General features: G+C 43.7%; 1 protein-coding gene across 2 annotated transcripts in view; it reads right to left on the reverse strand.

Annotated features, from left to right (window-relative positions):
* Positions 1–27,294, reverse strand: part of SFMBT1 (Scm like with four mbt domains 1) — a 71,963-nt gene extending 44,669 nt beyond the window's left edge. The window contains exon 1 of one of the 2 annotated variants that reach the window (XM_085072876.1): positions 27,210–27,294. The gene's annotated coding sequence lies outside the window, so the exon portion shown is untranslated. Of the gene's footprint in view, positions 1–26,095; positions 26,207–27,209 lie in introns of those variants that run through there. The other variant, XM_085072875.1, reaches the window with a different exon arrangement.
* Positions 27,295–27,507: the final 213 nt, after the last annotated feature.

A 27,507-nucleotide genomic window follows, 5' to 3' on the forward strand; every position in this document is an offset into this window, starting at 1 on the left:
GCCAAAACAAAATCACGATTCTACCATGCATGGGTACCAATGGGGAATGTATCTCGAAGCCTGTGTCCCTTTGCTCAAGTCTCCAAATGTGAATACAAGAACTTCTAATTCCACTTTTATTAAATAAAATCACTTCTCATCTCAACAACTGAGTAAAAATTATCACCTCCAGTCAGAAATCCTAGATGAGGCAAAATTCAACTTCCTACAATGCATATTTAAAGATCCCTTAACAAAGTAAGTGCTGAGGGCAGGTTATCCTACATCCTAACTTCCACCAGCTGCTCAAAAAAAAGCCCTCAGCAGTCTGGGTTTGACAATCAGATCTTTACTTTGATCCCCAACCTGTTTCATAGGTCTCCTGTGCACTCTTGAACACCTACTGTGCTGTTACCATGAGATGCATTCTGACCTGAGCTGCTCAGCATCTTCCCAAGATAGTGTCCCTGATGAGCAAGTCTCCAGTATAATCACCTTGAACTAATCTAATCTAAGTTACTTTAGAACTGAATTGTCAAGACTCACCAGCCCGATGTAGGATCTATCACTCCCATGTGAGACATGCTAAAACTGCAGAGGAGGTTACGTGATTTCCCTGCAGGTGCAGGAAAACCCATGGCACAAGCAGGATCAGGAGCAGCTCAGCAGCCCAAGGTGTGCCTGTGTGAGCTGCTCAAATGGAGTGTCTGTCAGACACTGCTGGGGCTTGACAGACCAACAGTAAAAATAAGTGTATTTTCCCTGATGGTGACAAATATGAGTTTACTGACACTGCTCAAACGCTAAAAGCAAAGCCAGTGATACTGAATAACTAGACAGAAATATTTGAATTATTTAGTAGACAGTGCAGAAGCACCAAACAAGCCAAAGCATGATCTGACCAAGAAAAGAACAAGGAAAAAAAAAAAAGCCCAACAGCTATTAGTTTCCTGCTGGAGAGAAGAAACAGCTGACTGTAGGATTAAGACAGCAGCCATGGCAGAGAAGAGGGCGAGACTGCATGGCCAGGGATGGTGACAAGCAGCACTGCTGCTTTTTGATTGCCAATTACTACACTGACTGAGCTGCAACATGAGATAACATCACCGACTTTTTTTTTTTTCTCTTGGACAATATTTCTGAAACACTATCCGAAATCCTGAAGTATTCCTTGGCTAGTATCAGAGAAGGGGAATGGAAAATGCACATTTCAACCACTCCTTTTAATAATCCTGTAGAGAAAATCCTGACCAACTGATCACGGCTAACATTTCTTCCTCATTTAACTTACAAAACTCTGTCTCCTGCAAATGACATTTTATTTATAGCAGTGGTATTTGCTGTATAACTGATTGGGGAAGGCTGTAAATGAGCATCATTGCATATATATGGAAAACAATGATAAAGCAGTCATCAAAAAGCTACAGAACATTTAAATATTCAAATAAGGCAATCTGCATAACCCCCCACCTGAATTTTAATTTTACAGAACTTATTTCATAGCTTTGTGCCACAGATAATCTGTGCAAGCTACTTCTTTTCCACAGAAAAATGGCATCCTTCAATTTTAGATGTGTCCACGTGATATTAATTTTAATTCTTGGAGTGAAGGGTAAAGGAAGCTTTGCCATAGGAGGGCAGGTTATTTTTAAAGTCTAAGTGCTCAAGGCAAGAAGGCAAAGGTGAAGACGCTGACGAGCCACAGTAAGGTTGCAGTGGCAGTGAACTGCATCAAGGCTCCTCACCCACCAAGCAAAACAAGGTTATAACTTGCAGCTCTCTAAAATGTGAGCTATCAAAATAGGAGGGAGAGGAAAACAGTGCTGTGGAGGTGAAGAAGACAGACATCACAGCAAATCAGCCTTTACAGTGAAGCAAGGACTTCCGAGGGAAAAAGAGGATCAACTGGTGGGGGACCTCATAAAGAAGTAGCTTGTACCAAGCAGGTCAAAAAGATGGCATCACAAACTGGAAGGCTAAATGAACACCTGTGAGCCTGTCCCTATGGCAGCTCTGGAGCTGGGATTACTCAGAAAGCACTTCAGTTAAAAACACAAACACAATGCTCTTGCAGCCTTGCAGAGCAATGCAGTGTTGAAGTCAGAGCATGCAAAACCCATACATTTGCACTTCAGATGCTGCAAATGTAACAGGTAAGGGAGATCAGGAGCTTTTCTTGTTCAAACCTTACTCTGAAATCTTGAGCGAGGCAGATTCTAAACACTTTTTTCTTTCCATGGGCTTTTAAACATTATCTCCCACATGTGTTCATCATTTAGTGGTATTAGTTACTTTTTTAACATTTTTCATTGTGGAAATTCACTACTGCTTTAGAAACAGCAGTTTCTTCCTTACTGCTGCTTGGCTTCAAAACCAGAATATTTCTCAGACAACAAAATCACTTTTAGCACCACTCAATTCCCGGACCATAGACACATTATATCATACATATTTAAAGAAGTATCATGCCTGAAAAACTTAAATTTGATTAAAAAAGTCTCAAAAAGAAACGGGTGTTAGGCTCTTCCTCCTGGTACACACACAGCTGGGGAGAGGGGGAGCCAGAGAAAGAAAAAGGAAAGCAGGGGTCAGTGAAAGCAGCTATTGTAGTTTTGCCCTAAGGATCAGAGAAACTAAGGGCAAAAGAAAGAGTAAGCACCTAGAAAACATCCAGTTGCTTCAGAAACAAAATTTCCTTTTTTAAATATTAACCAGTTAGTTCAGAGATTTCCACGAAAACGTTGAGGTCCAAGCACGCCAAATGCTTCAGCAAAAGACTCGGTAATTTATTTTACTGACCTACACCGCAGTGGTGTAGAAAATCCCTTCTACATTTAAAATTCCTGCCCTACAAGTCCAACTCACTGACTCTTCAGGGTTACAGTGATTATTTCCTAGATCTAAATAACATGGGGAAAAAATAAAATCAAATTAAGATAAAAATTGTCTGTGCAGGTCTCATTCTGTCAAATTCTTTGCAAAAAGCAAAGAGCTAACAAAAACTCTTCCTCACACAGTAGCCACCCCAGGTCCATATAAACAGTTTCTTTCATGACTAGAAGCTTTTCTTCTCTTCAGCCAAACAAACCCATTGCATCGTCCTCTGCGATGTGAGAAAAGGCTCTGAGAACAACATCCCAAAGAGCTTATTCATTTTCTGCATCCATGAACTCTACAGCATTCGTTACTACAATAAACACTGTAAATATTTCTCACAGCCTCCTAAATTGCCAGCTTTCAATGATTTTTACCTTCTACTTTCCACACTCCGTCTTCACTATATGACGGTACAAAACCCCACAAATGCTGCTACCATGATTATTGCATTATTTAAATAACAACCCAGTTAAATTTCATTGACATTAATTACAAGTTGGTTCATTAGAATGTCAGTTACTGTGATAAAACTCAGTTACTGAGAAGAAAATCTACTGCCTGTTTCTAGCCTAAATTTGTTGTATTTATCGTGGCTTTATGCTGGCTTAGGGCAACCCAGGAGGCTGGGGATGTGCTCAGTGCCATTCCTGCTTCCAGCTCTTGGGCACCAGCACTCAAAAAGGACAACTTCTGAAGGGGAGGAAGGGGGAAGGAGCGTTTGCCTCTTAAAATTCAGCATGAGAGAGAAAAATGGAACAAATGTAAATTTTTTAGAGCTGTCTTTTTCCTCTCCAAAATTTTATTTCAGTCCAGCACTCACGGACAGTTTAGATTTTTGGTGAGTGGAAGGAAGTGAAAATGCAGAGGTATGTCTCAGGCTTCTGATTCCAACCACCCTGACACAAACAGGGGCCTTGTGCAATTGCTTTGTTCATCTCCATGCCTGGATTCAGTGAAGAAACGGTGGAAATCACACTGACCCTGGGTGTGCACCACAAAAATCTTCCACAAGCACCATTCTTCCACAAACAAGTCAGCAACAATGAAGAGAGCAAAAATCAAAGCACTAACAGTAAATGTCCAAATAAGTTCTTGCCTCAACGTGTGCTACGAGAACCTTTGATGTTAAAGACAGAGGAAGAACCTGAAAGAAATGGTCAGGCTTTTTTTGAGAATAACAGCTCCTCAGGGCTCAGACTCAGCATGGAACAAGGAAATGTATCTCAAAACGTCTGTTTCCAGCCTTCACCACTAACATGTCTTTAAAAGACTTCTGAACACTCTTTGTAACTTGGCTGTAGTTCCACTCATAACTTAAGCAAAATCAGGCTGCACTACTCTGAAGAAGGTAGCTCCACACCCACTCATTCATCCCTACCTCACACTAAACTTTCCACTGGAACAAACTCACACAGCAAAGCTGAAGAGGTGAGACCCTGTCTAGAGTAAGCCTCCCTTTATTTGTAAGATTTATAAACAACTACTACCCCCTTCATCTTCCTGATCAGGTACAGTATTCAATTCTAGCAGCAGAGATGAATGAAACTTCCTATCTTCAGTTATTTATAAGCCTGTCAGTGTCTCATCATCCTGGCTGTCACACAGTGTGCTTTGACTCTACAGGATAATGGAGCAGCAGCTCTGTTCCAATGAAGCACAAGAAATATCCAAGCAGAGACCAGAAAATGTGGAGCTCGAGTAAAAAAAAATGTTAACTTTCTAGATTTACATCAACTCCCCAAAGGTCTCAAGCAGGCATTAACTGGCAACATCAGCACTTGCAGCAGTCAGCACATAGGTCAGTGACTGTGGTTTTGCTGAGAAGGGATGTGCAGCAGAGGCTCAAACACGAGCTTGTCCAGCAGCCACGAACAGCACAGCAGACTGGCACTGTTCTGTGGCACCCACATGTTGGAAACCTCCCCAGGCATCATGCCAGGAGAAGCCAAGGGAAGACAGCTCTGTCATCTAGGACTTGGCTGATCAATGCAACTTGACTTTGGAGCTACACAGCAGCTTTCAGCGAGTTTTGAAGCGTGAAACAGGAGTGTGGATCATACTTGCAGGTTAACTGCACTTACAGCAACAACTGATTTCTTCAGGCATCAGTCCCAAATAACGTTTGGGAAGCCTTGAAACCCCTTTTCCCCTTCTAGCTGTTTGCTCTCAATGCTTTCCACCCACCAGAGTGTCACTCACTCATTCCAGAAGTTCTGTTCTGTGAACAGAAGAGCAATGCTCTTACAGCTCTAGGAGATCTACACACCACAGCCCTCAAAAATATCAACTCACAACCAGCATGAGGGAATTCAGCCTTGTTATATAAGTTAAATGTTGGTATTTAACAAGCTCCACATATTTGGTCATTGGATGGCTGCACATACAAAGTTGACCTGCTTTACTTAAATTATATTTTAGTTACCCTCAGGACAAAATTCCATGGTGCACTTTTACTTTTTTAATCCAAGAACCTACAGAACTGAGACACATCCATCTGTGGGATAAGTCTCCCTAAAGCTGGTTCTGATGAGAGAATAATTATGCCTAGATTGTCTGAAATAAGCACAGCCATGCAGAGATTCTCATTCATCAGCTAAGTTGTATCATAATGCCATTTAACTACGCAGTAGACAAACTGTCCTCCATAAGCCAAAAAATAAAAATAATAAAATCCCACGTTCTATCAATTAGGAAAAGAGTCACAGGAAACACAAGCATTCGCACAGTGACCAAAAAAATCAAATCAAAATTTCTGTAAAGGTGGTGGTTACCTCTGCTTCCCTGTTGCCAGCAGTACTGCCAAGGACCTGGAGAGCAATGTCTATCAGCATTCACCAGTACTTGATTAATTGCTCCTGACCAGTTTCCTGCTCAGTGCTGAACATGAACCTTATCTATGCTGATATATGAAGTACACACAACTGTACCTGACATTCAGGCACGTTATATAAACTAACTTAGCCAGCATAAATAACATGCACATCACTGCACGGATTCTTCCCACACTACAGTCTGAGGGAGGAACTCCCTCTCTCCAGCCCTTTGGGTGACCAGGAGATGCAGGTTTTCCCAGGGAAGCTCCAGCATTACCCTTGCTGTGCATCCTTTATCAGTTAATGGAAGGCCAGGCACATGGTGAACTTGATCGTTTTAGTCTGCCAAGGAAGTCTACAGGCAGACTAACAGTTAATAAAAAAAGCATCTATTATTGCACTAACACTGAACTTGTATACTTTAGAGAAGACTGAAGCTATTTTACTCAATAGCAGCTGTGTTTACACTATAGCACAGTCTGGTACCTATGAAACTCAAGTGAACTTATATCCGACAGTAACTATGCTGGTTCCAAGGGAAAAAACCTGTTAAGAGGAGAAACATGCTTCAGCCTCTTGTGTCAAATGAAAATCGTTACTTCAGCAGCTGCTTTTAAAGGTACCACTTCATTTACCATAGATCAGGAATGTAAACTGAACCCCAAATATATTTTGGAAAAAAGTTATTTCATTTATACATTTCTATATGTTTTATTTACTTCTATGTGAAAATTCATCTCTGCTCATCAGTTCAAACTTCTAGGGTACACAAATACATTTTAATCAATATGAAAGCCAGTTTATAGTTTAGACTCTGAGCTGCATCCATCAGTCACTGTCAAGAACACAGCACCTGTACTCTAAGCTTTCTTCGGACGAAAAAAATGTCCATTGTCAAGATAATTCACTGTTACTTATTAATGATTTAGGTTCAGTAGATATCTTCCTTTCTCCTCTTAGCACTCACTGAATAGAATAGGAAATAACACTTTTATCTAGAACTACCAAAAGCTTCAGACATCCATCCTGCATGATGTAGTCAGTTGGACCAGATCCGTGAAACTCATTGCTCAGAAAAGGAAATATCTACTTGCTTTCACCAGAAAAACGTGGTTTATGTTATGGTAATGATGCCAGATCTATCACAAGAGTACCACCACAGAGCTAAGTCCCCAGGTGAGGATTGCCATCAGCCTTAGAGCCTCATCTGTGATCCTTCTGCTTTGGCCAATCACGAAAACTATTTGGTAACTGACAGCAGTGGCACAAACACCAAACACCAGTGCTCTGAACCTGGCTCGTGGCACAAACTGCACCATTTGCTCAATCTTAGAAAATTGACCCTTCAGCCCGGTAATTTTACTCCTTGCTCAGGACAATATAATGTAGTTTTGTGGGTTTTACCTTATATTTCTTCTTGGGCAATCGCTCTTTAATTGAGGCTTTTTCAATTTGCCTTTGGTTTACAATGCCAAATCTGTTTTGGATTGGTGAATAAAGACAATTTCCCCTGAGCTTAGAGTAAAACAGGTAGAATAGATCTAAAGAGCAGCAAATTCTAAGTTCAGAGGTCTCTACTGCCCAGCACATCACGTTAGCCTGCTGCCTCTAGAGTGCAGCAAGAGGACGGCTGCCTGCTGCTGCAGCCAAGCTCTGGAGAGGGGAATGGACAGTCCATCTTTCCTGCAGTGCACTGCATCCCTAGCACTCTTCTCCTGTAAAAGCAAGGCAATGAGCCCCAGTGCACCAGTCAGTTTGTCTCCTTCATCTTGGCTTCCTTCTAAGCCAGCAAAGACAAAATGACAGAAACTAGAAAGTTCTGAAAGAAAGTGCTATATCTAAATACAGAGGAATGCAATCTTCCCACCCAAACAGGGGAAAACACAGTGAGAAAAATGAGGAAATCAGGAATTTATGGCTGGCTTTTTCCTTAGGCTGGCTGTTTCCATCCTACTTCCACTGCCTGCAAATGTGTATGTAAGGCTGATTAGAAAAGCTTTCCCAAATGCCACTGCCTTCCTAGGAGGCAGCTGGGGATTAAAGACGTTAAAGCCAAATGCTGCTCAGGAGTTGAAGACGAAACTCAGAGCTGCTCTTATGTTTCCTGCCCTCCCTGTTCCAGAGCCACACTCATTATTGTCACCACAAACACAAACAAAACGGAGCAAGTGGTGGCAATGCCACCTGTCTGTAATGCCATTGACGCTGACCTGTGAGCTGTGTTCACTGAACTGACCCACAAGCAGAGACAGTGGAGAGCAGTCAGCTGGTGACATCCAGCCCTGCCACACAACTGCTCTGCCAACACACAATCTTCTCATCCTTCTAATCAGAATTACTAGAAGTGTAACAGGTTCTGGTTTTAGGTGTCACTGAACACAGGCAACGTGGATTAGCTCAGCAATGCTGTGTGACATTGGGCACACTCTGGATTTGAGTGAACCCACACTGGCTCTCTGCCTCTGCTCTCAGTGCCTTTGCATTTAATGCAAAACCCCAAGTTAATTTTTTCATAGCTGATGCATTTATAGTCAGTTCAGACAGAGGTCACATCATAAACATCTATTACCAAGAATTTGTAACTACCCAAAAGGCACATAAATGACAGGGTCTTTCGAAACATCCTAATCTTCAAGAGCTGCCTACCAAAAAAACCAACCAAACCCAAACTAATTCTATTACAGTGATTCTTAGTCATCACTGTAGCACAGCCCATAATACTTTGCTATTGTGGGCAGAGGACACTCAAAATTAGTTTACACAATTTATGGCAACACTGTCGTTAAAGACAATAAATGCAACAGGAATAAATAAAGTAAGAGTTAAGTTAAATGCCATGAGGGCTTATTAATTTATAATATAACCAAATTAATCCACTATCAGTATCTACAGAAAAACTACTGAAATCAATGGCTCTTTGGGAGTTGTTAAGAGGAAATGAGAAGTTTGGTTTTGTCTTCACTGCCACTTCACTGTTTTAGCAATATGGGATTCCATTCACACTCCAGATCTCCTGTTTTAAACAATAAAGCTGAAAATAACCTCCTACTTTACCAGCATGCACTTTTTGTTCTCTGATGCACCAAGCTAAAGACTTAATATGGGAGTGTTGCCTGCAGACAGCAAAACAACATCTGGCAGCTTTCTGAGGCTCCTGTTTGAAGTGACTCCTCACACTGCAAACTGCACAAGAAATCATCTGGTGGCAGAGCTGGATAATGCCCCAGGTACGATCCAAGACTTCACATCAAATTTCTACTTACCACAGATGCAGACTCCTATTGTAAATTGCTGAACTACTGTATCAGGTGTCCCAAGAGGGGACAGGTGCCTCCCCCTGGTTTGTATTGTACTTGTACTTCACAACAGCTTCTCCTTGTTACACAAACAGAACTGGAGACTTCAGCTCAGGTGTGCCAGAGCACGTGGACTTGTGTGGTAATACCTGAAGTGATACTGCTGTGCAAACACTACTGTGCTTTGGAGTGCCAACCTTTTAGTAAAAAAGGACATTCTTGCAGAGAGACAGCAATAAGGGTAATTTTTAAAAGGGAAAGCTAATAAAAATTAAAGTAATTTTGAAAGCATCTTCACCTACAGAGCAGACCCCCACAACCAAAGCTAAACCATACAAGTCACTTCTGCCACTGAGGCAATGAGATTGTGCAAGAGAAGCCCAGCAGTATGACATCATGATGATGTCATGTCACACAGGAAATCAAAATTTAATCAAAACTTGGAGGAATTGCAGGTCTCGGGTTGGTCAAAACAACCAAATTTCAGTACAGCTTAAAACATGTGGAACATGTCAGCACTTCCTAGAAATCCACTACAGGTATTCATATCACACCTTCCTTATTCAAAATTTCTACTTAATTTTTCTCCATGAGCTCCAGGGAGCACTTATTCCAACAGCAAGCTCAGACTGCCACCTCAGTTATTTGAAAGTATTAAGTTATAAACCTTAAAATATTTACTAAATTATTAAAACATACTTATCAACACTTTGCCTTAGATGTCAGATTAAACAAGACCTTATATATAGCTTTTCACCTGCTCAGTGAAACACCTTTCAGCTTTATATACATAATAAAATGATAACATCAGAGAACTAGGTGATATAAATTCAGGAGGATAACCAGACATCACCAAAAGAACAGGAAAATTCATGGTTAAGGAGAAACAAAAATCAAGGGGAGACAGAATTTTTGCACAGCATACAAGTTTCCCCACTCTCTTAATCAGTCATGGTCAAGCAGCTGAAAAGGCCACCTGACACATTTCTGTGGAGTGAGCTGGATGGCTCAGGAGATTTGTAAGACATTAAAGCTCACCTAGAACTGCTGCACAGTTTGATTAGTGTAAGTATCTCACACATGCACTCAGAGCAGGCTGGGAGTGCTCCCTGCTGCTGTGGCTGAGCTGCAGAGTGAGCTGGGCTGAGCACAGGTGAGGTGTAAGAGCACAGGTGAAGTGTAACTGGTACTAAACCAGTTTTGGTAGAGGCAAGGGAAGCACTGCAGTGAGGCAGCCCCAGCTGGCAGCACAAGGGCAGCTCAAGCTGGGAGGTCAAAAGCCACTGAAGAGGAAACTGTGCAATAATACAAGGTAAGGCAGGTACCGCCAGGCAGTGACACCAGCCCATGTGCTCCCTGCATCCTTCATCCTGGCCAGAAATGGATTCTACTGACAGGAATAAAACTCCTTTCTGCTCTAACTAAGAGAGACAAATGGGTTTGCTGCAGTTACATAAACAGAGCAATGACTGAGAAGCTGCAACAGCCAAACCCAGGATTTTTTCTTAATGTTTTTCTTTTTTTTTAGTCTCTCGAGGAAAAGATTGTTATGGGAGGTCTATGAGCAACAAAGAGCAGGCAGGTAACGAAAACAGGTCATTACATCTTGTGTATTATGTGCACATTAAACCAAGGCCACCTCATTCCAGGCTTTCTCCCTCTGGCAGCCTGTTATTTCTGGGACACAGTGTTAGCTCCAGTCCTTCCATGCACTGGTACCTCCCCTTTCCCGGATCAAGATTGAAACTCTTTCTTCCAGCCACAGTATTGACTGTAATACTCTTCATCCTGTGCCCAAAATCATACTGATAGCATGAATGAGCAAACATGAATTCTCTACTTTCCTCATGTCACTTTGTATACTTTATAAGGGTCCCTTGTATTTGGGTGGATACAATCTTGTTTCTACTCTAACACAATATTCCATTTCAGTTCTTAAAACCTGATAGGCAACCCACAAAAATCCAGAGGGCACATTACACCTCTTATCTGCTGCAACTGTGAACTAATGTTACTGCAAACTTTGCATTATTTTCATGACAGGACAAATGGTTTCAGCCTTTTTATTCACATAAAGTCTGCAAAGGCTTTGTAATTCTGCAGGAGAGAGTGTGGTAAAAGGAGAAAGAGGTAAATTAGCAAAGGCTTGGTTGTCCAGTGTTAATCTATCTAGCATGATTATAGTATCCATGCCAATGAGAAGAGTTTTAGTCTAAGCTCAGGCTACTTTTCAAATAACAGTTAAATATATAGCGAAAAATTATCAGCAGACATTAGTTATCACTGTAGCTTCCTACAAAACTATCTTTTTAGGCTAAAACTTAGGGAGCTTGTTATATATTTTATTTTTAGAAGTCTCTACCTTTGTCTTGATGTGGTTTTCTACCAATACTCAAACTTGCTCCCCAAGATACTTCATGAAATACATGGAAGTCACTGTTACAGTCTCCAAAACCTAAACATTTACACTGCAGCTCCACCATTAATTCAATCCATCCCAAAAGTGGGTTTAGACACCATAAAGACCTTCCCTGCAATCCCAGCTCCATTCCCCAGCAACACCATCCCACTGCCAACAGCTAATTACCAAACCCATCATAGATGAGGCTCCTCAAAGGACTAGAGCCACTTAAAGGCATTTAAAAGCTGCTGTGAAACTTTTAATGCAAGACACGTTTGGGAAAGGCCAGTTTCAGATTGAAGCCCCGAACTTCTCAGTCTGACACAGCTGCCAGGAAACACATCCTCAGGGAAGGATCCGAGTCACACACCGCGTTTCAATTCATGAAAAACACTATGAACATGTTTAGGTTCCTCCATTTCTATCTCCCAGCAGATCAGGGGAAAACAACCAAGCTCATCTCTTACAGAAACAGGTTTTCCAGTGACTTTTTCTGAAATTATTGTGCCTTTTTTTTATAGATTCAAAATGCAAATGCACTGGTTGCAACCTGAATTCAGGAACCTGTTCTCTGAGCAGTGATTACATACTTGCTCTCTCCAGCTGAAAAGAATAGCTGCTTTTAGTTTCTGATTGCATATCTTCTAATTATTAGTTTTATCAAAGGAACTAAAGCGATGGCACAAGCTATTTTTATAAAAGCAGTCAAACAGAACATAAAGTATCCCAGGTAAAAGATTAATAGAGGCAAGAATCTTTTTTGACTAAGAAACCTCATGGCAAAACCTACATTGCTTTTTTTCTTACATTAAGTTTACTCAAGCAATTTTTCTTTAACCTTGCACACAGTATTTAAGCAGAGAACAAGACATGCACATCAACTGCTGTAAGAAATGGATACTTTCTTTACAATAATTCAAAATATTTCCTTAACAGAGAAATTTTTTCCACAAAATAATTGATGAAATAATGCTGCTAGTATTTTATCAAGCTCTCAGTGTACAGTATTAAATAATCCCAGGAAATCATTATACTTAACTCTAGAGTACTGGGAACAAGATGCATTTCTGAATGGTATTAGGAGCATAAGAGAGAGTATTCAAAAGGCATTCTGAAACCTCTTGATTGTCAAGTTCATGTTCAATGCTGATCTCTACATTCATCTTCATTTTCCTTTTGCCTGCTCCCTCCCACCTTTCCTTCCTCACAGCTTCTTCCTTTCCATCAAATCAGGTATCATCCCTGTTTGTGAAATCCAACCAGCTGCAGCTCCTGAAGGAATGAGGTCTGAAGATGGACAGCCTGTCAACTTCAATTACTCAGGAACACCTACAGGTTTTCATTTCTGACCCAGCTGTGGGAGCAGGTCAGTGTGTGTCTCACCCCACTAGAGACAGAATCTGAATATTTCTATCATAAAAGCCAGTCCTGATAAAGAAATGCTTTAACTCCAGCCAGGGAATGCCTCACCACCAAGAAGATAGGTGGTCTAACCCAACTCCTGCCATTAGCATAAGACTAAGCTGCTAATTAGCAGAGAAACAGTGCAGCAGAGCAGATGTGTATTTACTACAACACTGCATTAGCACTTGGCACAAAACTCCAGAGAGGTTTTTCAAGTTCCCAGACTAATGTGGACCTCAGGCTGTACATCCTATCAAAGGTTTTAGGCACCAGGGTGGATCGTTTCAGTGGGAGTTGGACTGTAAATGCTGTGAAAATTCAGGTCCAAACTACTAAACTTTGGGAATCAAGCGCTGGATTAGATGGAACAGGAGAGAACAAGCTGTCCCTGTGCTGCCTCTGGTTCCTCCTGCTGTCTGCAGCACTCGGGCTGACAGGACAACTGCCGGTAGCGTGAGAAAAAAGGAGAAGCAGCACTTCATTTCAGCCCTTTCTTTCTTTTTTTCAAAGAAAGATTAGCAAGCAGTGAAGGAAAACTCTCCAGCAAACTGCCTTAAGTAGAATGCTCGTGTGAAATCACACTGCCAGTCACACCGACAGACGTCATCCTTTTCGCATCCTCTCAAAAGTGTTTCCCCCAGGAAACTAAATCAATAATCTTAAGCAATAGCAAATGCACACACAAAGCAGACTGCTTTAAGTATAACATGAAAAAGCACTGTTCATGTTGTTTTTGGGATTATGTGTTTTAATTACACCCCTTTGCCCTCCTTCTTGCTTTGTAATTGAATTTTCTTTTATCTTTAGAAGGCTAACTTTATTCATAAGAGGCTGTGGATGGCAGAGTTCAACCCTTCCACTGTAGAGTCCTGAGGTCTCCCACTGCTTTCCAAGATTTTATTCACATTTTGTTTTTAAAGGGTTCCAGCTCAAATTAGCAAATGTGTTTTTAATGGAAATACATGCATATCTATAGGAGGTGCATTATAGGGATAACATACAAAAATCTCCCTTTTTATCTGAAGGTAGCCCAGAAATACCCATGTCCCAGGTTCTATCACAAAGGGCTTAGAAGAAGCCTGTTCAACCAGTAGGAATTTACAGGACACACTATTCTATGTGAAAGTACAGATCTGGGTACTGTAACATATTTTCATTCTACCTGTGAGATCCAAGCAAAGACAAGCTGGCTTGAATAACTTACCATTGTCTCAGCAATACACACTCCTGACTGCCCGATGCTCTGACACAACTTCGTGCGTGTGAAAAGAAAATCCCTCTCCAGCTATCAGTACTGACCCAGCAGAACCCAGCCACTATTTCAGTTCCACTGCCAGCACATCTCTTAACATTATGTCCAAGCAGAAATATGGTTCCTTCTCACCTTACAGCCTGGATTACTTCATACACTTTAGGTGTTAAAGCAGTACCCAAGCCTTTCAAGTGAAGTAAGTGAAGTTTCATAACAGGCTGAGAAAACATCTCAGAGTAACAAGGCTTTAAATGTGACATTTTAAGTCTGGAAAACTGAGAAAAACATACACACTAGGCTGGCTATAATGCCACTATAGGTGTTCCTGGACTGATTAATTCCAAGAGACTTCAGGCATCAACATAAATAATCATCATACGACCCTGCATATGATCTTGGAACATCTTCAACCAAACATGTTCTTCAAACCCTCTGACAGGGAGCCAAACAGGCACCTATTTTCACTGCAGCTCGTGAACTGTGCCTGCATTATCTAGTGAAATGCTGTTTTAACTTGCTAAAGCTCCCTTTGAGTCATCTACTACTCTTTCCACACACAAACTGTGATGGCAAAACACAGCTTTCCCCTGGATTGTTTCCCCCTAAATGGAATTATGAGCTATGCTAAATCATGGAATTCTCTCTCTCTAGGCAATGCCACAAAAATATAGCCTTGCCTTCTGTTACTGCTCATCAACCGAGGTGCTCTCTTCTTATTCCTCCCTTTAAAAAGTACTGAAAGCTTAAAAAAAGAGGAGAGAAAAAAAGAAAGACTAAGAAAAGAAAGACAACAGCTTTCAACGACAAATTTCAAATCACAAGAACATTAACAGGCCTAAAGGCCTAAGAAGAGTTAGAACACAGGGTTTTAGTAGAGAGCTCACAGTAAGGGATGATGCTCCTATTACCCCAACATCAGGAATGGTAAAAATACAAGAAAATCTGCTCTCATTTTAAGATTTTTTTTCTTCATATCTGCTCATACTGAGAGAAAAACAAGACTTGAGCCTAAGGGCTCAAAAGACAGAGTGCAACTGAAAAAGATTTCTCTATTTTTAGGAGTACAATTTCAAAGCTTGATCCTGACAAGACTGGAACATTTACACTGTCATAAAAAGTGTTTTCAAATTCATATTCCCCCCTCCAAATTATTTTTTGCAGCCCTGTCTCTGCAAAGTTCAGCGTATATTTTTTCATACATCACTCTGCTGTCACAGGTAACCTTGTTTCTGTTGTTAATGTATATATACAAAAGAGATATAATACTCTTCTATTCAACTTTTGAATCATTACTTGTGATTATTAAATCAGAATTTTAATTCTGTAGCGGGATGTAATAAAAACAGTGCCTCAGAAAACCCAAAGATAACTTTTTCAGGCAGTGTTTTCAGGACAAAGGTATTTTGTGAAGTCTCCTGCATTTTCTTCCCCTGTGTCAATATTCTGCATCTAAGTGTAGCCCATGGAAGTTCTTTAGAGCTAAAGCCACTAGAAATACCTGTATGTATTATAATCACATGCTTCCGCTGTGACATTCAATTTTAAACATACTCTTGATTAAATGGAAAAGAAAACCATTCGCCTGGTTGTGTTTAGAAAACACATCTCTGCTGACAGCCCAAGTCTGTTTTGATTTGCTCCCTATAGAAATGGAGTTGCTAGAAAACATTAAGTGGCAAGTGCAGCACTGGATGTAAATTACACCATCTCCACTTAAGTGCTGCCCTCAGCAGCAACCGGAAATTGCACAGCCCAGCACTGCCACGATCGCTCCAGGAGCAACAGGAATGGAAAAAAATGAATTACCAGATCTCTATGCAAAGCAAGCACATAAACTGAGTGAAGAACTGGCCTAGAAAAAGACTCCCTAAAAGCTTTCCAAAGCTGAGGTCAACATCCTTGCAACATCTTAACTTTAATTCTTGTAAGGTACTTTGTTAGCCTTTATGGTTACAAAAATGGTCTTCTAAACACAAAAGATTAAAAGCTCATTCTGTGATATGAGGGCTGGGCATACCCAGAAGAAGTGAATGGCCACAAAATGAACAGAAAACTGCTGAGGTACAGAGAAACAGTGAATGGATTTTTCTAAAGGCCGTCAGAAAAACATTCATTAACAGCAAAATGAAATCACTTTTCTTGATTCAACAATCTCCAACATACTTATACCAAAATCAATCATGTGGAATATAAATCCTTTGGATTGTGGCATATTCCTGGATAACAGGGATTAAATGGAAGATCCACGTTCTCCTGTGCACATCACACAGGTGTGGCCACAAGGCACATCTCCTCCTCCACAAGGAGACTGAAAGGAGCTTGTTCCTCCAGACTAGGGATGTTCGTTTTGTCCTTTTCCAAACTGAAGCATCCAGTGATCTACTCACACCACAGCACGTAGGCTTAGTGTCTGGGAATCTAGATCTGAATTACCAGCATTTCAAAAGCTTCACAACCTGGGAGCTTCAGAATAAAATTTTTTAAATGTTGAAAACATCAGTGTTAAATTCCATACCATATGCTGGCACAGCACATCTAGTCAAAGATCACTAAATGTTAAAACTTGATTTAATGAAGCTAATTCATCTACTAATTTATCCTAAGTTGTACGAAGGGTATGGTACAATCTGGGCATTAAGGCCAAAGCCAAGTCTAATGATCACCTCAGGTGAAAGGGTGCTCTCATCCAGTGAGACTCGAAATTCTATGGAGCTTCTTGCAGAAGACCACCTCATACTTAAAAGGCTGATTATAAAGACATGAAATAATAATAATAGAAAGAAAAAGTAGTTTTTCACAATGCAACAAGGACTAATGACTGTACTGTGTCCTGCTTTCCAGGGGAAGCACACAAACATGAAATGAATGCAAAATTTTAAGACAGTACAGAACTACTCAAGAGATAAAAAATAAATGCTGTTTGCAAAGAACTGCAGAAGGATAATAGCAGATGGAATTAAAGGCAAGATAATAAGACACAGAAAAAGAAATAACCTCACCTATACAATGAAATCTAAATTAGCTACTTCAACTTGGAATTTTGAAACTGTTACAACTAATTCTCTTAGAACACCAATTTCATACTCATTAAGAGCCCCAAGGAATGGAGGAGAAAACAACAAACACTGTGCTACAATTCTAGAAATCCAGAGCCCCTGGTGACAGCCTGTAGTGCTGGTGTCAAACAGCCATGTAAATATTAGAAGAGCCACAAAAAAAGGTAAGAAAGTGCATCAGAGGCTCCAAATACTTCTATACTAACAGCGATGGATGTATAACTCAGCAAAGACAGGAAACATCCACAATCAGAAAGAACAGCCCTGCCTTGTGCAGCACTGAACACACAAATTACGGATGGGCTTCAGCACCTTCTGTACAACAAAACAGGTTTCTTTCTTTAAGCCGAACAGTGCAACTGTGGAAGAGCACTAGAGACGTGCAAAATCAAAACTAGCATGATGAACAAGTACAAGGAAAGGTTATTTACAGTTTCTCCCACCACAAGAACCAGAAGACACAAACTGAGCACCTTTTCACATGACACATAATAAACTGTAGACTCATAACCACAGGGAGTTGTGGATTCAGAAAGGATCAGACCAACTGACAGAGAACAGGTCAAATCCCTGGTTCCTGAGCAGCTGCATCACTGCTGGCAAGAAAGAGCATGCTCTACTTCACTGCCTCCTATGCTCATTTCAAGAGATTTTTGAGGTGAGACACAGGACTAGGTGTCCTACTGAGCTGACACATTATGGCAATTTTTATGCTCATCCCAATTTTAGCTAGACTTGAAGCCACTCCTCCTCTAGCAATGCAGACAAACTCCTCAGTCATCTCCAAGAGCCATCACAGTGGTATTTTTGTTTCAAATCTCATGGCTCAGGTAGAATCTCAGAAGGGTTAATTTCATACACTGACGAGGGTTTTGCCATACCATTTGTCAGATGCACTGAGGTAAGGCAGATTTCTCCTCTTGGGCAGATAATGAAGAAATCATACATCATTAGTCTTTGAAATCCAAAAAACACTGTTTCATTCAGAGACGCCTCCAGCCTGACCACTGTAACCCAGCTTTTGAAAACCATACCTCTTTAGAGGCATCAAGGCTGCTATTTTTCTATAAAAATGCCTTCAGTAATTGACAGAAGGCTGTTATTTTTTCCTGTAATATTATCTACACTCACATTTGCATGTAAGAATGATCAAGATTAACGAAGCATATTTTGATGTCATTATCTACGTCACAGCACAAAAGGAAAACATTTATATAAATTGCTTTAAATAAAAGCATATTAAGCTATGTAATACTGCAATTTCTCAATAACCTAAAAATAGTTCCCAGTAAGATGCAACCACTGTTTGGAAACAAAATAGAAATGCAAAAGATCAAACCCGAATACTGAAATAAAAACTTGAGTTTCCTATAAAAAGATAATTTCTGCACTTCTTATTGGATAATCATTAGAACTATAATTTTTGTCAAGTTGCTTTTAGATGGAAATTGAACTCCAATTAGAAATAAAGACTGCACTTTCATTTTACTTGGCTAATGAATATTCTCACCTTAAAAGCATATACAGAGAAGGCAGAAACAAAGAAAACAGTATCTTGGTATTCATTAAGTAAGAACATAGAGATAAACCAAGAAACATTAACTTCAGTTTAAAAATTTGTGGTTTTTACTGTCACACTGCCCTTCCAGCTGTTATGCTGTTGCCTTTTTTTTTTTCTTTTTATAAAGACCAGAAGAAGAGACAACCTTCCCTGATTCTTCTGTTTCCAGTCCTTATCACTTTCTTACATAAGATGAACCAGTAAAAAACCAAAACCAGAAGCTGTTGGACACACTCTCTCTACACTTGCAATGAGGCTAGAATTATCTAGAACTGGCTTATTATCAAAACAAACTGGACTCACATGCTTCATCAAACCACTTCCCTAAATACATTAGTTTTATTTAAGGGGAGTGACAAAACACAAGTTTAAATTTGCTAAGGAGTAAGTTCAAAATGTAAGATTTGGCCACAAGAGGAATTCAAATTTAAGCTCCTTCTCCCTCCCCAAAACCTATTAAAAAAGTTTAACAAATAACTTAAGACATAAAATAATCACTTGAAATAGAAGACTTTTGCTCTTGGCCACTGGACTAAAAAGCCTCTCAGCTAAATTGATTAGATTTTGTTTTGCAAATAGAGGAGAAAAAGTTCCCTGGAAGAGGGGAAAATTTCCCTCTGCCGGTGCCCATGGTCACATTCATTTAAAAGGAGTTGATTAGCTCTGTTCAAATTGGCCAATTAGTGCTATATCTGTAACACTTGTGACTGATCCTGTGCTTGCATTATTTCTTAGGGCCATTAGTTTAACCCTCATGGTAACACTTTAACGAGCAATGAGCAGAGTTAATCCTGGAAGGAATCACTGCCTCCTTCAATAATTTCTTTTTTAGGATGTGCACTTTGTGAGTTTTGCTGGCCCAGCTGCAAGGAAGCATCCTTTGTTATCCCTGTGCCTGTCTGCCTGGCATTCCCTACCTGGACATTTCTTCAGCAATCTAATGACAGGTCCTGTAATTTACTTGAAACACCACTTGAACAATTTAGTGCTTAAGACGTTAATGGGGACATGTTTGAAACTTGACATTAGGAAAAAATAAATACTAGTATTTATATACATGTGAGGAAGAGCCTGTATCTATAACACACACACCTGTCAGGCTTCACTAACATTTCTCCATACTGCTGTGAAATACCACAGCTTTCTCAGCACCATGTCCTCATTCAGAATTATTTGGGCACTGAAGCCAACCTTGGCCTCCTTTCAATAGAAGATGCTTTGACAAGAAAGACACTCTCAAAAACCCACCGTGGTTTCAGACAAGGCTTTACAGTATAATGGAGTTTCACAGTCCTTAGATTTAATTTTATTTTTCTTATGATTTCAAGACAAATAACTTTCTTTTTTTAAACCAAAGGCCATGGCTCCCCACGCAGAGAGCAAAGTGCATTCTCCAGCTGCAAATGTGCACATTACTACAGCTCCCGAGGAGGTAAGGCATCCTAAATGGATTTCTTTCAGTCAGGCAACAGAAAGAAAAAATATACCAAATAATAATAAAAAATAATTGTACTTTTGTATGTATTTTACAAGGTCAAGAAACCAAGAAAAAGATAAGAAATGCCAAAGCATCACTTACTCCAGAACAGAGAGGTGAGACACCCACAGAACTTGCAGAGCCATTTGTAATAAATGTGCACCCAGCATCAGAGGGGAAGTGCCTTCACTTCCTGACTTGATCAGTTTCTTCTGGAAACAATGACAAATCTGAAGGTGCTATTTATGGCTTTCTGTCACCCATTGCCAGAAGAAGTAATGACTACAGCCTCTAAATACATCAAGACAGAGTTCATCTTCTCCAATCCACTTGATATCTACTTCAGGATCACTGCTCCAGTCCCTTACATCCTTGAAAAGGATTAAGTGACAAACAGTAAAACCTTGCAGGGTTCCCCACCACCATCATTACTTTCAACCAATGACCCAATTCTGCAAGACAGAGCACCTCTTGAGATATGCTGAGAGCCCTCAACTCCAATCAGCCAAAATGGGAGAGGAGGTCACTCAGCCCTGCACAGTTTACTCTTAGAGAAAAAAAATAATCCAAGATGCATCTCTTCTCTCACTGATCAGTACTCTCAGAGAATCTCAAAGCTGGTTTAATAGCTGCATCATTTTTAGATAACATCACATTCCACTAATCTGCTTCCCAACTCATCTGTCTGAAGAAAGAGATCATTTTGGTAGTGAACAAGAGTGTCCTCAAGTGTAACAGCAAATAAACCAGTGTAAATGAAGTGCCACAGCAACATAAATAATGACCTTGCAATTCTGCAAGCTGCTGCTCAGGATGACTCTTGGGACAATAATCACATTTTAAATGTCCATATAATCTGAACAAATTGCTAAAATTACCTCTGTAGCTACAATTCACCTGCATTGTAGGTAAAAGCATCTGTAACCTGTCCACGTGCCAAATCCCAATGAGAAGAAAAAGCCAAAACAAAATGTATATAGCTCCCACCAACTTTAAGTGATGGGACAACTCTTGGTTGTACTTGTTACAACAAGTTATCTGTGCAGCAAAAAGCTTGTGTCACTTAAAAGTTTCTCTGACTTATATATATTAAAAAAAACCAACAAAACCAACTGCTTGAAATAGCAGAAATGCCAAAGACAGGCATTACAGAAGAGATGGTTGTTCTACTGCAAACCTCACTGAAGCCCTCTTAAACTTCAGTTTTTAACATTACTGCTTACCTGGTTATCCTAGGAAACAAGGCTCATTAGATTAATTTGGAATATCTGCTTGTCTGCAGTGTTTCGCCTCTCTTCTCATGACTCTTCTTCAAACCCAGTCAACAAAAATGACTGAGGGGCTGGGGTTTCTATGACACTGAGACCCAACAAGTGTCGTACTAGGATACTTATTTTCATAGGGAAAATAAATCTAAACATCACTATCGCCATTGAAAATGAATGAAGACATCCCAGAGAATCCAGAGGATGTAAATAAAGTGAAAAAGAGGAGAAGGAGACAGAGGAAGGAAGAGACCCTGGGACCTGGGTTTCCCTGGTTGTGTGGCTCCCAGGCCTTCTTTATTTGCACAGCTCCCAGCTAAACACTCTGCAGTGGCATCTGTGGGTGACAATCCAACACTCCCAAACCAAACAAAGCAGAGAGCAACCCCAAAGACTTATGGCTTTCCATCTTCACAGGAAAGATGGAATTAGAGTATTCCCCTACCACTCGGTAACTACCATACAGCTTTGCATTAGTTAAAATTCACTAATTTCCCAGAGACGTGGAGAGTTACCTGCAGAGTCCCAACTGATAGGCACAATATCTTGTTCCAGCCTAAGCTCACATCCTCCTTTCTCACAGGGGAACATTTAAAATATTCAAACATGTAATTCCCCTAAGAGATGCCCTATTAAGAATGCAGAGTGGAATTCATGTTGTAGTAGTTTAATTCTACAGACTAGCCTTTGCTAAGAACACTTACAAAATCATGATCTCACCCGTAAATAGAGGCAAAATAATGATGATAATTATTTCTATGATTATTATTATTATTGTTGTTACTACTATTACTTCTTTTATTATCCTATGATCACCACAAATCCACAAAGATTTTCAGCAAAGTCTGGGTAAAATGAGGAAAAATCAACATGGATACAGAGTGAACACAGAACGTGCATCTTACATGCACCAAATCTAACTATAAAAATGTATTTATATTCTGTACCCTGGGAACCAAAACTATTTTAAAATCAAATGAGCCCTAATTAGCATCTCAATGCTTTTTCATAGGTTTTATCAATATAAAGAAAACCACGCAGTGGAAGGAATTATAGATTAAAGTTACAAAAATATAATTTCACTGATGTTATGGCTTTAAAATCACTAAGACACTAATAAAAAAATCAAGATACAAATTTACTCTCATTTTTGACTTTATCTGAACTTGGAGAATGGGAACTGCTAAATCTCCCTTTCAGGATCTTGCACACTGATTCAGTGTTTGCCTTCAGGACCTTTGCAACAAGCATTTGAATCAAAACAAAAAAATCAACTACTTCCCCCTTATTCCACCCCTTGACTTTTCAAGTAAGAATGTAATCCTGAGAGGGGGAACCTCCCCCCCACCTTAAAAATTTTAAATAACACCCGCTTCAAGTTTAAACCTATGACCTAAAACCTGACAGCCACTTCCCAAAAGCAGAAGGAAAGGAGCACAAAGCCAAGTCCAATACCAGCAGCAACACTGATGCTCCAAGATACCAAAACAAAGATGACACATAAAATCTGCTAATCATCAAGCAAGATGAGTCAGATGAGCAACACAAAAGAAAGCTGTTATAGGTACCGAAAACATTTATAACTTGCACAAGCTACACTGTTTCAAGTCAATGACCAATGTACAAGACACAGAAATGCACACTTAAAAAGTCAAGAAACCAAATCCCAAGACTATTCTGTAGCATCAAGGTTACCATGTCATTATAGGAACAATGGATGTAATACAAACCCTGTGGTTTTAGGCACCTGAAGCTCTCTCCCCAAAATGCCCCTTACTGAACACCCCCAGGTTTAATTTCCCCATGCACTTAAAGGACACTGTAGTGGATTTAACATGAATCATTTCACTGTCAGCGTGTTGGTGTAATTAAGTTGCCACGTGCCTCAAGTGCAGCAGTTGTAGGACAATTGCCTAAGTCAAACCAGCACAAAATGACTGTATTGATGTCTGCATCACCTCACGATGATCCTGCCATGGCCAAACTTCACAACTGGATGCACAGAAATGATGTTAAGGTGAATTCCAAATACAGTGGATTTGAAAGGCAACTGTGACAGAAAGATTGTGGTCTACAGTTGTCACGGGTCTGCCAAGAAACAACAAAGAAACCTTGGAAAGTGTTACCAAAACATACTATGGCACATAGCTTTTTTGCAGTACTCATTAACATCTTCTTCATGAGGCAGTGAAAGGACTCCCAGAATATAAAGATTACACCATGCAAACTCTATCAGTCATTAACATGTCAGCTTACACTTAATCCACCTTTTCCACACAGCAATTGCTTAGGAGATTTGCCAGGTTTAAGAATCAGATAAGATAACTCAATACCGGCAAATTAATAGTAGAGGGCGAAAAAACCAGCAAAGGAAAGCCCATACAGATCAATAAGTACAGAGATCTGCCACTGTTTCCCTGCTCCCTTCTCTTGCACTGCTGTCTCCCATGCAGAAGGAGAATTCAACTCTAATGTGACAGGATCCTGAGGTGCCCCAGTGTAAGTGCCCAGCATGGACACATCAAACAATGGCAAAGCCATTCTCCCAACACTCCTGTGCCACCTCCTGACTATGACTCATGAAAAAAGGTACTGAGATCAGTTTTATTTGGTTGTCTATGTTGTCCATAGGCACCTTCCTAACAGAGGTTCTGGGAAGAGCTAGCTTTCATTCTCATCCCTCAATCACGGCAACAATTCAGAAACCAAATGCAAAAGAGGAAGTGGCTGAATTGAAGGCAGGAAGGCCACTAAGTCTTCTCCCTAGAGATGATCTTTTAGATAGACAGGCAAATACTTTTTTACTCTTTCTTTTTTAATTGTAAAATCCATGTCAGTAGCACACACCACACAAGAAACCTAGTCTTTCTGTTAATTGATCTATGTTTATCTTCACATTGATTTACTTTGTCCCAACAGTTGGCTATTTTGAAACAGTAATCACAGACCACAGCCAGACCAGGAATCTATCCTGCTGGATGCTGTAGATGCTACAAGTTACAGCCCCACCTCCTGAAGGAGCAAAGATTACTTGCTATCAACAACTTTTTCTCTTACAAATCAGATGTTTCTGACAAGTTCACATACATTGCAAACCTTAAGTAGACTGCAATAGGGGTATTTGTGAAGTTACAAGGTGGGTTATCATTTTCTCCAGCGTAAGTTTTGCATGGTGCACCTTATATTCTGCTTCACAGAACTGTTCGCTATGGTAACCTTCTGAGCTACTGACAGCAGCCAGCTCCCATGAAGGAAGGAAGGAACGGCAAAGAAACAATAAGTAAGGCCTTTTCTCTTGCTGCATAACCAGAGTTCTGCCATCAGAGAAGGTAAAACTGTCAGACATGAGGGTTACCAGGTACAATTATTTTATAGTGGCAACAAGTTTGTCTAAAGTAGATATAATTGTTTCGCTAAAGCACGCATGCGACTGTGAAACAGGCATCACTGGCCTATTTCTCAATAAATAAGGGCCTTGTAGAACTACAATAGCGAATGTAGTTAAAAATTCACTATTAACTGCCCGCGTTGTTTTTCTTCTCCTTTCATTATTTCCACTGTGTAGGGGGCGAGGGGGGGCCTGGTAGGAAGTTTGCAGAAGCCACAGACGGAAAACTTGCTCAGTCCTTCCGATGCGGGCATTCCGCCCTCCCGCTTCCAGCCGGCGCTGCCCGGGCGGGAGCCCTCCCGCAGCCGCTGCCCCGGCGCCGCTCCCTCCCCAGCCCGAAGTTGGCGTCCCGGGGCATCCCCGGCGGCCGCCCGGGCAGTGTCACCGGCGGCCGATTTACGACTTCAGGTGCAGGAGCGGCGGGCAGCGCAGACCTACTCCCCGAGAGACAAAGGCTGCGTGTCGCTCGCCGGAGCGCCGCCGGGCGCGGAGCCGCCGGAGGTGCGGAGCGGCGGCGGCGGGCGCGGCGCGCACACAATGCCCGGCCCCGCGGCAGCGCAGGCCCCGCAGCGCGGGCGGCGGCGCTGCGGGAGAGCCGGCGGCACGGCCGCGGAGGCGGCGCCCGCCCCTCTCCCCCCACACCCACCCACCCACCCCGACCGGGAGGCGAGAGCCGCTCGCCGACGGGCCACTTGACGGGGACCGACGCCAGCCGCTGCCCCGGGCGGGACGCGCGCCTCGCCGAGCGGAGCGCGGCCGCGCCCGGCGGGGGTGCGGAGCGGAGCGGCGCGGGGTTTAAAGGTCCCCTTCCACCGCCATTTTGAGGGGGAGGGGGGCGAACGAGAGGCGCTCGGTGGGCTCGGCCCCCCGCGGGCGCGGGCAGGGACCGGCCGCGCCGGGGCGGCGGCGCGGCGCGCACAAAGTTCCCGCGGGGGCCGTGCGCGTCCCCGGGCGGGCGCGGGGCCGGCCGGGAGGGCAACTTTGGCCGAGCGCGCCGCGGGACGCCGCGGGCCCCTGGCGGGAGCGCGCAGAGTTGCGCGCGGGCAGTTGCGCGGCGGCGCCCGGCCAGTCCCGCGCATCGCTCCTCGGCGCGGCCGAAGGCGCGTCCCCCCCGCGCTGCCGCCGCCGCCACCGCCTCCCCGCCGCGCTCCGCCTGCCTCTTCCCTCCTCCTCCTCCTCCTCCTGCCTCGCCGCCTTTTTCCCGCATCCAAACTTCGGGAGCCCGGAAAAACCCTCCGGGCCCGGCGCCCCGCCGGCAAAACGCCCCCAACAGCTGCGCCCCGGGCCGTTCCGCCCGCGCGCGGGCGCCGCCGCCGCCCGCCTCACCTGCGGGGAGTTTTTCCAGCCCTGCGCCGCTGCCGGGGCTCCGGCTCCCCGGCGCTCCGCTCACTGCCTCATTCCAATATGGCACGGCCCGCCAGAGCGCATGCGCCCGCCGCCCGCCCGCCTGCCTCCCCCCTCCCGCCCCTCCGCCCTCCCCTCCCCTCACGGCTTTTCGGGCGCTCCGGCTCCCTCCTGCCGCGGGCGCGCCGAGCCCGCCGCGTCCACCGCCGCCCGCCCGGCCCCGCGGGGCTCGGCCCCGACCCCGCCCCCGGGCTGCTGCCCCGGGCTGCTGTCCCCGGACACCTGCTCCCGCCGCGCCGGGGGCAGCGCGGGCTCGGCCGCCGGTAACGGGACACGCCGCCGCCGCCGCCGCGACTCTGCCGGGGCGGGGCGGGGCGGGCGTCCACACCCTGCCTGGGCGCCGCGGGAAAGGACACGGCCCGGCGGGCGGTCGGTGCCTGTCGCGGGATGCGCGGTCCCGTCTCCATCCCCCCCGCCCCGGCGAGGATTTAGCCCACTTCCCCTCGGAGAGAACTGGCCCCGTCGGTCGGGGCGCGGGGACCGGCGGGGACCCCCCCCGAACCCCCGCGGGGCCGCACCAGCGCCGCAGTTGGCGGGGAGCGGGCGGGCGGCACCGGCCGTGTCGTCCCCCCCACCCAGGGCGGAGACCGGCGCCCCGCGCACTCGCCGCCGCTGCCCGCGGCGCAGCGAAGCGAAAGAAAAAGGAAGCGGGTTGTGCAACACCGCGCTACTGCTCGTGCGGCGGAGACGGAGGGGCGGAAAGGAGTGCCCCTCCGCCCCGATCCGCGCAGTCGGTCCCTACCGAGGCGGTGACCGGCAGCGAGCCCGCCGGCCGGCCGTGGCGAACGGCGGCGGGGGACAGCGGGAGCCGAGAGCGAAAAGCCTTTGCGCTTCCCGGGAGCGCATCCGCCCGCCCGCGGCGGCGGCGGCCCGAGACGGCGGCGGGAGCGCTGCGGCCGCGCTCCGGTCCGCTCGCCGCCGGGAGGGACGCGCTCCCGGGCCGCGGACTCTCGGCCGCCTCGCCCAGCCCGCGGGCACCGGGGCTTATCCGCGCGTACGTGCCCTCGCGTCGTGCTGGACACCAGTTGCTACCGACCCGAAATGAGTGTTCCGAGGCGAAGAGCGGGCGGATCAAGTGAGCTGTAATGGTTTGTGTCTGGAGCAGAGAAGTGCCAACAAATAAACAGAGCGGCAGTGCCGGAACAGCGGGCAGGAAGAACGAATGGAACCATGAACTTGCTCATTACGCATCCAGCGGGCAGATCGCACACACCGCTCTGCGCGCCGCGGCACCGCGGAGACGCGCCGGGCTCCGATTACTCCGGAGCGATGCGGTGTGATGCCAGGCAGGACGGAGCCGGCCACGCAGCCCCTCTCGCAGGAGAGACACCGCT

This window comes from Lichenostomus cassidix, chromosome 12 (genome assembly GCF_008360975.1).
Source record: "Lichenostomus cassidix isolate B80296 chromosome 12, HeHo_3.0, whole genome shotgun sequence".
NCBI classification, from domain to species: domain Eukaryota; kingdom Metazoa; phylum Chordata; class Aves; order Passeriformes; family Meliphagidae; genus Lichenostomus; species Lichenostomus cassidix.